Genomic DNA, 14,644 nt, shown 5'->3' with positions numbered 1-14,644 from the left:
ATTTGGTGTTTTAACTTTTTTAGGCAAATTACAATTTAAAAGTTTCTGAATCCAGGAACACTTTGAAGAATTCAAGCTCAAGATTAAAGGGTATGAATATTTTCATGTCTTCATAGTTACAAATTGCCATAACAGAAGGGCTTTGTACACTTAGACATGGGCAAAACTGCTATGTTAGCACTGATACCGGCTATAATATGGAACAGATTAACACCTTCTCAGTTTAACCATGGAGCCAGAGTTTAAATCCAGCAGAAGGTGAATGAATATTCACTGGGTTAACTTGTAAGCATGGTATTCAAAATGGACTTCTTTCCATCTAATTTGTCACGGGTGTCCTGGCTACATTGCAAAGTACGCAAGTGGACAATCTTAATAGAGATTCCTTCAGGAAACGAGATGTAAAAATACTGAACTCATGCAGTGGGAGGTATGGTCCTGAGGTGAAGATTAAAGCATGTTGTTAGGATAAAGTGAGAAAAAAAAATATTTTCTGCTTCTGATCATCTGAAAGTATTAAATTTTGACACAGGCTGGCCGAACTAGAAGCATTTGTTCTACATTGCAGGCATTCCTGTATTTGATGAAGTCAAATTAAACAACAACAACAATAAAAATGTATATTGCACTCCAAAGTGAATTTTAGTATTAATTAAGTTGAGGGAATATGTCAGTGCTGGGGAACAGAAAGGGTTTCATCTGCCTGTCAGGATCAAGCAAAGGTTGACTGCATAGTGTGGTTCTCTTTTCTCTGCTCCAATAAACCTTGAAACAGCACACATGCCTACACAAGTCTGACTCTTCCTCACACTTGCAACCTTCAGCAGCTCTTTGAACGAAGCTGCCAAGTTGTGTCACATCACATTATTTTTGTGTGGTGGTTCTCTGCCACTAAAAACTGGTTCAGACATTCAATAACTTCTTTCACCTGATGCCATATCAGCAGAGGAGAAAGTTCCGGAGCATCAGTGTTCACGAGCTTTCATGCCAGATTCCAGAAGTGAAAGGAAGTCTCCTGAACCTTTGTCCTAATTAAACAAATACCTGTACAATAAAATCCCAGTATCTGGCACCGATGGGGATTGGCAGATGTTGGATAAGTGACTTGAAATTGCATGTTGCGGTGTTTGGTGAGCTAACCGTGAGGCATGACAATTTTAAACATGTATTTTTTATCTATTCATTTCCCCTGAATATTTTTGCCAGTTGCTTGAGGCTGCTGGTTGCTTGAATTGCAGATAACAGGGGTTTTAATGTAATTTTCAAAAGTGATAAATATTGGAGGAAGGAGCGAGAACTTTCTAAACTTGACTCACAACTAGGTCTATATTGTATTATTCTTTATTGGTGAAAAATATTTCTCAAGTGGCTGTTAGTTTACTATTTAGTGCATCATTGCAAGACAAATAATTATAAATGCAACTTGTACACAGATAATTGGATGTCATCAAGAGACTGAAAATGTAATGTAATTGTGAAATAAATAGGGGGGATTCTCTCTAGTTCCTGCCAACCTTCAATTTGGTTTTTATCAAAATTTCAAGAGAATGAAACAAAATATGAGCAGCCTCTCAAGTGCTCAAGAGAGATACCACAATCAATAAGTCAACATGCTGAATTTTATTTTTTTTAATGCAAGAAAAGGAGAAGGATGAAATCTTTGGATTCCTATGGGGAAATAAAAACACAGTCCTGTGATTCTGAGTCTGAATGATCTATTCAATTGCTGCGAGAGGGTCATGTGTCATCACTGCAAATTACTTATCAATAGCAAACTGTTTATGATTTCCAAAGAAGTGATCTGCTTCAGCATAACTTTTTCAAGTACAGTTCCTCAAATTACATCTGTTTAAATCAGTGGTTCTCAACCATTTTCTTTCCACTCACATCCCACTTTAAGTATTCCTTATGCCATCTGTGCTCTGTGATTAGTAAGGGATTGCATAAGGTGGTATGTGAGTGGGAAGGGAAGGTTGAGAATCACTGCTCTAGACCCAATTGTAACTGAAATATTTTGCTTGAGAAAAATTGTCATTAACCCATTTCCTTTGGAGTAATGAAACCGTGCACATAACCAGTCAATTAGGTATGATCAAAATAGTGATTTTTAATCTTTTTTCCTTTCCACCCACATACCACCTTAGGCAATCCCTTACTAACCACAGAGCACCAATGGCAGAGGGAATACTTATAGTGGTATGTGAGTGGAAAGAAAAAGGTTAAGAACCACTGGTTTACATCCACCTGGTACAATGGAAGCCAATGGGCAATTGATAACCAAACAGATTCAACATTGAACTCATGCCTCAGTGAGAGGTAACAGCGAGTGAAATGCCAATTCATTGTTTTACCTGATTCTATTGGTTGTCTGTAATAGGTCAAAATTGTTCCCAAATATCATCCAATGAGAAAGGTTTTCTATAATCCTTGCAACATTTCCTTTAGTGATGAAACTCCACAGGAGGAACAGAGCTGAGATAGAAACTAACCCAAATTTTATTCCATCTCATTTTTACACAGAGAGTTGTGGGTGCCTAGAATGCCTTGCCAGGGATGATGGTGGAGGCTAAAAATAAAGGGGAATTTAAAAGATTCTTAAGGGGCGTTTATGCACAAATGGTGCATTATTACCTGCTCATGTTTCAAAAAGAAAAGGCGGATTTACCATTTGTGCTGAGGACTGAAAAGGCAGAGAGCGCAGTCCTTTTATGTAGCCCAGAACAGTACGTTGGCTTCCCAGGGCAAAAGGGGGCAGGATGTGTGGCCTAGCAGTAGCTGCCCTGTGACAGCCCCACCACCCTGCTGCCTGAAAGCCCTGCTACACCGTTCCCTTCCTCCTCCATTCCCCTTCCTCTCCATTCGCCTCCCTTTCTATTCCCCTCCCTCTTTCTTCCAATCTCCCTTCCTCTTGCCCCATCTCCCCCCATAGCATCCCACACTGAACCCACCGCCGTATTGCCTGACAGCCCCATCACCTCGCCGCCTGACAGCCCTGTCAGGAGCGGGGTGGAGTGAGGGAGTGGGCAGCGTGAGGGAGCTGGTGGCATGATGCAGTGGACTGGGCAGCTTGACAGCTCCACCGGCTCCTCTGTGACAACGCAGTGGTGCATCGGAGCTGTCAACATGAGGTCAATCATCTTACCTTCCTGTTTGGAGCTGCTTTCAGTGGCAATCCTTTTATGGAGAAGGTGGAGTAACTTCACTCTACCTTTGACACTACCCCCCTTGGCAATGGGAATCTGGATCGCAAATCCACCTTTGGATTTTTTATGCAGTTAAGTGGAGCGTCTTAAAGGCAGAGGAAACCAGTCTTTACAAATTGCTAATTTTCACTTTAAAAGGACTTTACACAGGCAGATGGATGGTTTGGAGGTGGAGAGGGATTAATGCTTTTTTTTATATATGGGTCGACACAACATCGAGGGCTGAAGGGGTTGAACTGTGCTGTAATGTTCTATGTCCTAAATATAAACCATGAAATTTCTCAGTTTGTTTGTAGCTATTTTCACATCAATGAACAAATGTATAAATCTACACAGTTAATTATTAGAATAGGAAATGGCAGAGTACATATGAGAGAAGCCAAAGCTTTTAATTAGATTACAACTTGTAACTATCTGCTTTATCCTATTGTATTGCGTGTTTATATACAGTACAATAAACTGGATATTTATTCCTCTCAATTAGATTAAATTCTACAATTTACTGCCAGATCTTCTGCATTTATTGCATAAATTCTCTGAAGCATTATGTTAAATTACACACAATAGTTCTTTTCTGAAAAATCCATTATTCTTCATGTGTCCAACATATGGATGAGCAGTAACAGTGCAAAGGTAAGCGTGTGATAACAGCAAGCGCTGAAAAACAACATTTGTCTTTTTCTCTCCTTGGGAAGTGACCTAGCCCTCTCGAGGGGTCAGCTAATTTTGGTCCTTTCTCCTCATGACTAATTGTCCAGTGTTTACAATCCAAGATACTCTGAGCAATTGCTCACACACATCCATTCCTCTTTTGCCACAGCAGCAAACACATGAGCAACTGCATTGATCCGGAGTGAACATTGCACAATTCACAAAGACTGATGTGCCAACAGACAGAGCCAAACGTGTAACTGAAACACGATTGCAGCTTAAACCCACACAACATCATTCATGGTTTCAAATGGAGCAAACGGTGATAAAATAGTTGAAGCTATCAAGGAGGAAAATTACAGACAATTCAGTCTTCAGAAAGAAAATCCGCACCTGACTGTCGACAGTTTTTTACCCATGGCCTCAGTATTCCTCTTATTTTCCATGCCACACATCTCCCCCTTCCAAAACAACTGGCCTTTAATTTTGATGCAGAAAACCCATGCATATTTGGGGTTTACAGATTTTGCATTGACAAGAGTAGTTGAGTCTTGGGAAAACAGGGTTGAGGCTGCTGAATTAGCAATTTTTTTTGTCCTTGGCCGACAAAAATGTCTTCAAGGCGAAGCAATTAAAGCCACATTTATAATGAGATAGCAACCCACAACATAATGACCCTGTTGCCCAAATGAATAGATTAATGAGGAGAAGAGAAATGTAGTACTGAGGGGTTGCTAGTTTCCAGGAGAATTCACATAATTAGTCCCAAAATTCACAAACATTCCTCAATCCTGTGAAACACAGACCATACTTCCATCTTCCCTCTCAAACAGAATGGAAGCCATCTTTGAGGTGTCAACTCTTTCTTTATAAATATTTAAACAAAATACTTGGACCTTCAAAGCATACGAGATCAGTTTTTACAAGATTATGGACCAATTAGAGATGACAGTAAATGCCTTGTGTTCAGAAATAGTAAAATAAAACATTTTGTTGATATACAGTTCCTCCATATCAAATGAATTTAAATTCAAGAATTTGTTTGAACATTCCAACGATCCAGAATTAATGTGCAAATATGGCAGTGATAGTGGCAAAGGGAACTCACAATCAACAGTGTTAGTTTTTATTTCAGCTGCGTTCTTCCTGTGGATCTGCATCACTAAGGAATCAAATCTAGGATTACAGAAAACATTTTTTTTTGGAATCAATAATCATTAGTGGAATAAAGATGAAAATGAGAGAAAAGAAATAATAGTGAATAAATAAATAACGACGTTAATTTTGTGCCAAACATCATTCTCCTCCTTCTTGTTGCGATCAAAGATTACTTGCTTCCATTCCTGTTCTCTCAAACAGAGGATACCTCTGGAAGATTTTTTTTCCAACATGGGGTGGCTGTTATACCCCAAACATTACAATGTCTTGATCACAGGTCAAGGCAGCTCATGATAACTGGACTTCAGTTGCACAGATTTAATACACAAAGCCATATGAATGCCGCCTACAAAATAAATTGGTGTCCTCGGAATGAATGAATATACATACATGCATGCACACTTGCCCATATTTTCTTCTTTGAACTCCTCCTCACTTTGTACACCTCATATTCTGATACCTTGGCTCTTTCAGTCCCTCCACACCTCACTCTCCATACCTCTGTGTCCTTCTTCCACTCTGTCTTCAGTTTCCTCCGTCCTTTGATGCTCTATATATCACTTCATCTCAGTTCTTTCTCCTTTCTTATTTAGCTCCTTTCCTCTTCCTTCCCCTATTTCTCTCCACCCTCCAACAGATAGCTCTCTCCAAAATTGAGGGCCAGTTGCAGATTGCTTTCCTGTCAATGCAGGCTGCTGCAGTACCCAAATGCCCAGATCCCTCTGGACCTTTCCCAGTTAAGTGTCAAAGTATAAATATATTCACCATCATCTGATTTACCAAGTTCTCCCTCTCAGCAAAAATGAGGGGAGTAATTTGTCTAGAATGTTTTAATCACCTTCACATATTCTTCCCATTGACGATCAGAGATCAGAATGTGCACAAGGGGAAAAGAAGCAACGTTTGATATTTGAGTATCTATCAAGTGGAGATTACTCCCTTCGTGTTATAGAGCTGACTTTCCCCAATGCCATATTTTGTTATCCCTAGAACCAATCAAATTACCTGAGGCAGGCAACCTTCATCGAAAAATAACTTGTCCAATTCCCCTTTGAAGAGGCTTTAAATACAGTTCCTTTGCATCAGTTTCTACTTGAAATCTTTATTTCTGTTATTGATATTTCAATCAGTAAAGTATTTAGATGTTTCAAAATAAACTTTTTTTTAATATTGACAAATTACTGGAAGTCCATTTCAACTGCTTTAGTGGGGAAATTGGAGGGAACTGAATAGGTAGTTGACATCTGTTTAAAGGTCATCAGGATTATCAGGGCTTAGACCTCCTCTGCTTGAGGGCCTGTCATTTGCTTGACCATTTTGCTTCAGGGAATGACCACAACAGTAAGGGTTTGCATTTCATATTGCAGCTGTGTGGACAATATTTGGGGAGGGGGGAAGAAACAGATGGAGGGTGTGCGCAGGGATGGGTATGATCCTATTGATCAGTCATATCTCCGGTCTTACACCATGTAAGAGGAATTAAAATTTTCAACTTGCCTAGGTTGAAATGGATGCTTGAACTCAGTCCATTTCATAGCAGCCCTCTTGGGTGCTAAGGAACAGAAATGCTCCCTTGATCTTCATACCTCATTGCTGCTTTCTCCAATCAAGTCCCCTCAAAGCCTTGATCCCCAAACTGTCCAATCCTCTTCAGTTCTGAGCTCCTTAGTAGAGGTCCCAGCCAATAGCTAGTTAACCTATTGCCTCAGTTTAGAACTGGTCAAAATAAATCTCAGATTGGAATCTGCTACTAATATACAATGGCATGTCTGCTTGCCTCAACTCTCCTTCTGTAACAGTTCCTCAAAACCTTCAACTCCTTTATTTTTCAAATATTTATTTGTCTCTGCCTTTAATATTTCTAATAATCTGGCTTGAACCAAGCTAGAGAGCAGAGAATTGCAGAGATTCATTATCTTCTGAGAGAAGACATTTCATAGCACCTCAGTTTTAATGATTTACCCCTTATTCTGCAGCAATGTTATGTGGTTCCACATGTGAAAACATCTCAACATCTACCTAACAATCAAGTTCTCTCAGGATCTCCCATAAGGACACCTCTATTTTTTTTTACAAACTCTAAGGGATCCAGACACGGAATGGATTGTCTTCGAGAATTAGCCTAATGAATTGCTTTGGACAGCTTCTGGTTCTATTAAAACTTTTTTTTTTAAAGTATGAGACCAAAAATGTGCACATCTTCCAAGTGTGGCTTCACCAGCACCACACATAACGATAACAAAATCTCCCCATCAATTGGGGTGCACACTCTTTTCCCTCCCCCCATCAGGGAGAATGCCTAAGTGCACTAAAACATGCACCAAAAATGGATTGAAGACAGTTTCATCCCTCAGCCATCAAGCTCCTGATTGAACCCTATGACAATGCGATATGTTGCTTGATTCCCATCAACTTTTCTTTTCATCTGCAATTTTGCTTTTCACATAGCTGTATGAATGTCAGAGATAATTTCTTAGTTTGCTCGCTTAAAAACTTCACCGTACTTGGTTTGATGTGACAAATAAATTAACAAACTGAAAATATTCTTTAACTCCATCCTCTTCACAATAAAGGCCAACCTGCCATTTGTTGTCTGAACTATTTTTTGGATCAGTCTGATAAGTTTTAGTAGTTCATGCACTCAAAGAACTCGATCCCTTTGAACTTTATTCATTTTTAGTCATTTTTTTCTATTTAAATAATAATCCATTTTTGATTCCTCAAAATGGAGGGCAATATTTATGAGCTTCATCTGGCAGGTTTTCAGTCAGTCTATAATCCCATTTATTATGGACCATGTACTGACCTTATGGACTGTGGACTGCCATTATTAAAGGATAGATTTTTGCTAAGAACACTGTGCAACTTGTGTTACAGTGAGCGCTGACTCGCCAATTGCTTGGAACTTACGAGAACAAAGGGAGAATCCAGCTGTGTAGCAGAGAGCAGCAGTCGGAGCAGCAGAATGCCAGTTGGAGTTCTGTGGACTGTGTTTTTGGACTGACTGACTTGACTGACTGACCTGGGGTTCTTGGGGATTTTTCCTTTTTGAATATTAGGCAAACACTGTTATGGCCTGCGTTTTTCACCTGCACGCTGTTTATAAATGCATGATATCTGTATATTTGCTATAGATACTTACAGTGGGGTTAATTGTGGTAAGTCATTGTATTGTTAATAGTCATTAATATATATTGAGTTAAAATTGAACCCTTTTGAATTGTGTCTTCTGTTGTTACTGGTTTGAGATGTAACATATTGCAGAATCACAATGTCCTCAGAACAAAAAGAATTATCAGCTTTGAAACCTTGCAATTTTATTCTTTCAGAAGTATTATGATAAATTACATACAATTGATAGCCAAGAACAGATCCCGAGGGTACTCTAAGAGGTATTTACCTTTAGCCTGAAAATAACCCACTTATTCCAATTCTGTTTTCCATGCAACAGCCAGTTTTCATCAATACAAACAAATTTTCTCCCATTACTTGTCCTTGCTGGATCTTTTTACACTGTTATACACATACCCTCACCCTCTCAGCCTTCCCACAAACAGTAAGCTCTAAAGTTTGCTTATTCTCTACAGGCATTCTAAAAACAAAAGAATTATTAGTCAGAGGTCTTCTAATCCTTCACTCGAGTCTCAAATACCTCCATTATATGAAGAAACTAAAACTGCATGCTATTCCAAATGTGGACATGACAATATTGGTGCAAGTTCCATATGTTTAGTTATGCAAAAGAAACCAAAGCCTGGAGATATACAACCTGTCCTTATCTAAATCCTTCAGAAACTTTGATAAGGAGTATAACATATTGAAGCTGTTGGCCTCAATTGTTGGAATAAAGCCAATTCAGGCCAAGAGGATTAACATTTCACACACTACTTGCTGCAGATTGCAGAAACCCAGTCCTGTTTAAATCTAGATTTCACAGAGTCTTAATATAAAATACACAATTATTTCACACCAACTTTAATCTCACATAAAGGTGATGACTGCAGTCATGTTAATGACAGTGAGGAATTGGTAGGGGTATTGTGGATGGAGGGTCCTCAGATGGTCAAGCATTACAGTGGCATTTTTGCGCTTTTGCTCTGTTTAACCCATGAAATATTTGCGATGGAAATTCAAGTTATGACATTTTCCAAAATAATATTCAAGATAAAGCCAAAAGCAACAAATTTAATGCTAATTCTCAAAGTTCATAACAGTCCAAAAAACAATTTGCATCCGTAAAACAGAATTGCATTGAATCCATTTTACTTTGCTCATCTATAACAAACATAGGAATTTTAGAGATCAAATAAAAAAAGCCATGGTGCTGATAATGTCACGGAATTGATAACGCCATTACATGCTATGGTCCCCTCTGTAGATGAAGATAAAGTATATTGAGAGAAAGATTTCCCTCATGCTTCACACACAACTCACAAAATGAAAATAACTTCATAACCTCATTGCTCATCACAGCAGAAATCCCTTCTTCATCTCCAAGACTTTGTTAAACTTTTACAGCTCAGCATGTGCATGGCAGTAAACTCCCAGCTTGCTGTTCTTTTCCTACAGTGTATCAACTTATTTCTCCCAGGTTATAGGCTGGAAGTTCATCACATTATCCCAGATGCATCTTTATCATTGCAGAACTTGTTGCATTAGCAGACATCTTTCATCAACTTTTTTAAACTATGCCAATGGTTGTAGCAGAATGGCTACAATGACACAGTAATAATTATTTTTGAAAGATGAAGCAAAAGGGGATATGACATTTGACCCTCCCATAAATTTAATTGGAAAAGTTGATTTATGTTGAATCACTGTTTTCAATCATCGAGCTACAAACTCCAAGGTCAAACCAAAAGGTAATCACAAGATCAGAAAAATAGCTAAATATAATTGATTTACCAACGGATGCCATCAATGCAAAGGGAGAAGTACAGAAAAGCAAAAGTTATGAAATGTTAGAACGGAAAATGGGAACGGTCTATTTCCTTCAGCAGAGATGATAACAGAAGGGATTCAAGGAATTAGAATTATAACAGCAGCGTTTAGTTCATTTATACAGCACATTTAAAACAACTTACATTGACTAAATGGCTGTACACATCATAAATTACATCTGAACTGGAGCAGCTATTTAAAGCACAGTATAAAACCGCTACCCGAGGTTCAGAATTGTACATTCAACATGGTAACAATCGACAATCACTTCAAAATGGTTGCGAGTAAAAATACAACTTCAGCCTGGATTTGAAAGAGTTAAAAGAAGGGGCTGATTTGATGGAGGGAGGAACATTGCTCCACAGTCTGGGGACTGCTATCCCATAGGCTCGACCTCCCCTGAGTTTGCAATTTGAGTGCGGAACGACCAACAGCCCTCAATTGGCCGATCTGAGGGTTCTTGGAATGAAGTGTGGCATTAGGAGATCCGTGATGTAGGAGGGGGTTAGTCCATTAATGGCTTTGTAAACAATCTGGGGAACTTTAAAATCTATTCTGAGCCGTACTGACCACCAGTAAAGGGAGGTGAGGATAGGCATGATAAGATCCCTCTTCTTGGCACCTGTCAGGATCCTTGCTGCAGCATTCTGAACCATCTGCAGACAGGATAATGATGACTGATTAATTCACAAATGAAGAGAGTTAGAGTAGTCCAGACAGGAGAAAATGATGGCATGGATAACTTTCACTCTTTGGTCCATCCGGTCTATGCTAACCTTTTTGCTAATCTACACGTCCATTTGCCTACATGAAGTCTGCATCCTCTATTTCTGCCTTTGTCAAAATATCTCTGAAAAAGTGATTATCTTAGTCTCCACCACCTCCTCTGTCAACCATTGTCTGTGTCAAAAGCTTTACCCTCAAATCGCCTTTAAAATGCCTTCCTCTCACCATTAATTTATGTCCATTTGTTTTAAGTCATCCAACTATGCAAAAAGGATTTTGACCACTTAACCGGTATATGATTCTTGTAATCTCACCCCTCAACCTCCTTTGAGTTGATAAAAGCAAGCCTAGAATATCCAATCTCTCCTCATAACTCAAGTTCTCCAATCCATGAAATACCTTTGTACTGTCCCAGTTCAACTACATCCTTTTGATAGTTTATCAACCATAACTACATACAATGCTCCAAATGCCGTCCATCTGTGTATTGTAATGTTGCAAGATAATACCCTGACCTTTATATTCTAGGCCATGACCTAAGAAGGCAAGTACACCACCCTCTCAACCTGTGGAGATGAATAAGAAAATCTGAAGACACTGGGGTCCAGAGCCATATACGTTTAGATGGATTACCAATTTCCGGAAACGATGGGGTTGAACTCCAATGCCTTTCTTTTTGTCACCATTCCTTAGTACCTCACCAATTACTGAAAATCTCTTGCATCTATTTAACATTCTCTCGGTGGATTATCTCATATTTGTCAGGATAACATTAGAAATGCTAACACTACGTACAGCTTTCCATCAAAATGAGATACTGATGTGGCCTTTGACAACATTCATCGCACTACCAACTTTTATAGCATTGACAACCTTACTAATCAGACCCACTATATTTACAGCTAAGGTATTAATATAGATCAGAAATAATAAAGATTCCAGCATTGATTCCTGAGATACACCACAAGTCTCAAATAGAAAAGCATCATTCATCCACCACATTCTGCTTTGTATCATTGATTAAAAGAAGTACCCGACAGAATTGCAGAAAATATTTCTCAATCCAGTCATAGAATCCTGGAACTCACCTGAAAAGGGAGGTACATCCAGAATCAGAAGTCCTCAATCTCTTAAAATATATTCAAATATCCACTTTAAGAATTATAATGTTGAAGTCTTTGGACCAAGAAGTGAAATTAACATTATTCATTCATGCACTCATGGACACAATGTTCAAGAGACTTCATTTTCTGTTTTTCATTTCTATAATTCAATCTTAATCAACTTTTAACTTAAAATTCTCATTTTTATAATTTATTCAAATTGGATAAATTCAGTCATATTCCATTCTGGTTTTTTTTTCAAATACAAGACTATTTAAGGTTCTGTGGAACTACTTGAAAAGTTCTTATTGATCATACTGTCTCTGTTGACTTAAATATGGAAGAACAAAAATGATTAGGAGTGATAATGTTTTTAAACAGACTTTGTAATTTTGATACTGTTTCTCTCTCCGGGAGTCAGAGGTAAATATCATGTCAGAGAGATGGCAAGGATTGATATTCTCCAACATGGAGTATTGTAGAGGCTGAGCAGCTAGGTTGGATACTGAAGGATAGAACGGAAGGTGAAATTGACTTATAAATTGAGTTATGACTTAATTAACTGGAGGAGTAAACTTGAACTTGTTGGTGACCATATCATTGCCTGCAAAACTGCTTTCTACAGTTGATGATAAGATATCCAATATTTACTAACAGCATATATTCTCAGAAATGCAAGCTATTGGTTATCAACTCACACAGATCATGTGACATGATTGAACAGCACACCCTCTGTGGCCTCAGTGAAGACACAAACTTCCATCAAAAGTACAAAAATCATCCTTCAAGGCTGAAAAATTGCATAGTAGCCTGAAGCAAGTCACCAAAGCTATCAAGTCTCCGGAAAATCTTTGTGCTCAATCAAAAATGTGCAGCTCATTTAAAGGAGTTTATTTACCTGTGTGCTTGGCCTTCAGTTCTGAGTGTGAGATGAATATCTTTTCATGTTTGAAGAGCCACAGTAAACCCTTGATGGTCACAATTTTCCTTTCTCTGTCTTGACCTCTTTACTCGATCTGTAACATGTGAAAACAAAACCTAAATGCAACTTCGTTTTCTTAAAGCACAAGGAAATAAAAATGACAAAAAAAAACATCATGGAAACATGCTTTCTTTGAAAGTGTGATGAACTGCACAATTACATTTTGCTGCTCCAGCTTTTCTCTCTAACAGTGAAACCAAATTTCTTCCTTGCTGTTGCAAATATGTGTTTCCTCTATTTGGGGGACAGATGTGACAGCTCTTCTTGCATCTTTTCTCAATAGATGATAAATAACCCTTAAAAATATGGGCACAGATTTTGTTCACTTTCCTATAGACAAGTCAAAAGACAAAGTCATTTTGTTGCTTTGCAACCATTACTACAGCTGATTAGGAAGCATCAGGCAACAAAACCATTCCTCACAGAAAGTGCATGGATCATTGGAATTTCAGAAAGATGGACTCGTGGCATCAAACCCTCTTCTACTGACATTTGCGACTGAGAAAATTATCATAATTTTCTGACGGCAGCACAGAATTTTCTTTGCAACTGCATCATTTTCCACTGTTGGGAAGCAGTGGGTTTAATTTTAAATGGCTTTCCAGTCGCTGGATATAGAACCCAATGTTTGCATCTCTTGTCCTCTTCTGCAATTCCTCACTGTTCCACCAAACAGTTTGAAAGCAGCAGCCAAGACTGGAATTAAACTGTGGACAGTATGGATGAGCTGGGTTGAAGAGCCAATTTGCAAAAGAAAAAGAATCTCAATATTGTATGTGATGTCATGGATGTACTCTGACAATAAATCTAAATCTCACAATAAATCTGAAATCTGAATCTCTAAGATCCAAAGACTCATCTATGAATCTTTCCTCTTCCATTAAATATTGGATTTCATGTCATGAAAGAATTTGAAGGAAAACATTCAACAAGATTTTTATGCTTGTTTTTTTTTAATGACTTTTTGGGGCGAGACAAAATTTGTTTGCTCTTTCTGTAGTTTCAAATTTCAGTGGAATACTGGGAGTCAGGTTTATGCACAAACCAATTGCTATCAGTCAAGGGGGCACAAGGCTATCCTTTTTGAATGCAAATGAGGAGAAAAGATTGGTGGGTGCAAGGTATGGGATAAAGTGCTGGAAGAGTGCACAGAAAGGAGGGAGGAGGGCTCTTAGCAGGAAATCATCTCTGGCCAGAATATTCCAGGTATAATCTAATTTCCAGAACCCAGTGAAGAATAAAGTGTTAAGATGCTTCAAGTTAGCATGCTCTCATTGAAATCTGCCACCTGCTGCAGTTACTGTTCATGAAGTGGTGCAAGTTTCTCACAATATTGGGAGCCTTGCTGAGGCACAGAACCACTCATAAGCAGGATTGGGATTGCTTGTATCCTGTTAATTAGCAGGTAGATTGAGGCTGACAAAGTGTTGACAGCAGAAGTGATGCACAATGCAGATCCCATATTCTGACACCAGTATTTATATCAAACCTAACTGACGTGTGTTCAGAGCATCAGACATCAATAAAATTAGACCAAAACTCAAACGCAGAAAGCACCATTTCATTTATTATTTAGTTTTTCTTTTAACTTTGGACTTTAATCACAAATTAATAGAACTTCTTGGTAGTTCTCAATGGGTTCAGCATAATAAACCTTATGATTAGTCAATTAGTGAATAATGAGCTGTCAGTAACCATGGTGAAATTATTTGGTAACAATTTCTGCATCCAGTCCTAAAGGACAAACCTGTGTGAAATGATTGCTTGGAAACTTAAAACCAAATGCCCCGCAGGTTACTATGTTCTAATGGTGCACCAAATTAAAATGTGAATTCGACAGGAACAGAACTACAGGAGTGGGCTTCCAATTTCAATTGGGA

General features: G+C 38.4%; 1 long non-coding RNA gene across 2 annotated transcripts in view; it reads right to left on the bottom strand.

Annotated features, from left to right (window-relative positions):
- Positions 1–14,644, bottom strand: part of LOC138743217 (uncharacterized) — a 1,573,181-nt gene that overhangs the window by 646,573 nt on the left and 911,964 nt on the right. For both annotated transcript variants that reach the window (XR_011344727.1, XR_011344728.1), the window contains exon 8: positions 12,681–12,798. This is a non-coding gene — a long non-coding RNA (uncharacterized lncRNA). The remainder of the gene's footprint in view (positions 1–12,680; positions 12,799–14,644) is intronic.

This window comes from Narcine bancroftii, chromosome 9 (assembly GCF_036971445.1).
Source record: "Narcine bancroftii isolate sNarBan1 chromosome 9, sNarBan1.hap1, whole genome shotgun sequence".
NCBI lineage: Eukaryota > Metazoa > Chordata > Chondrichthyes > Torpediniformes > Narcinidae > Narcine > Narcine bancroftii.
This window is presented reverse-complemented; position numbering and strand designations above follow the sequence as displayed.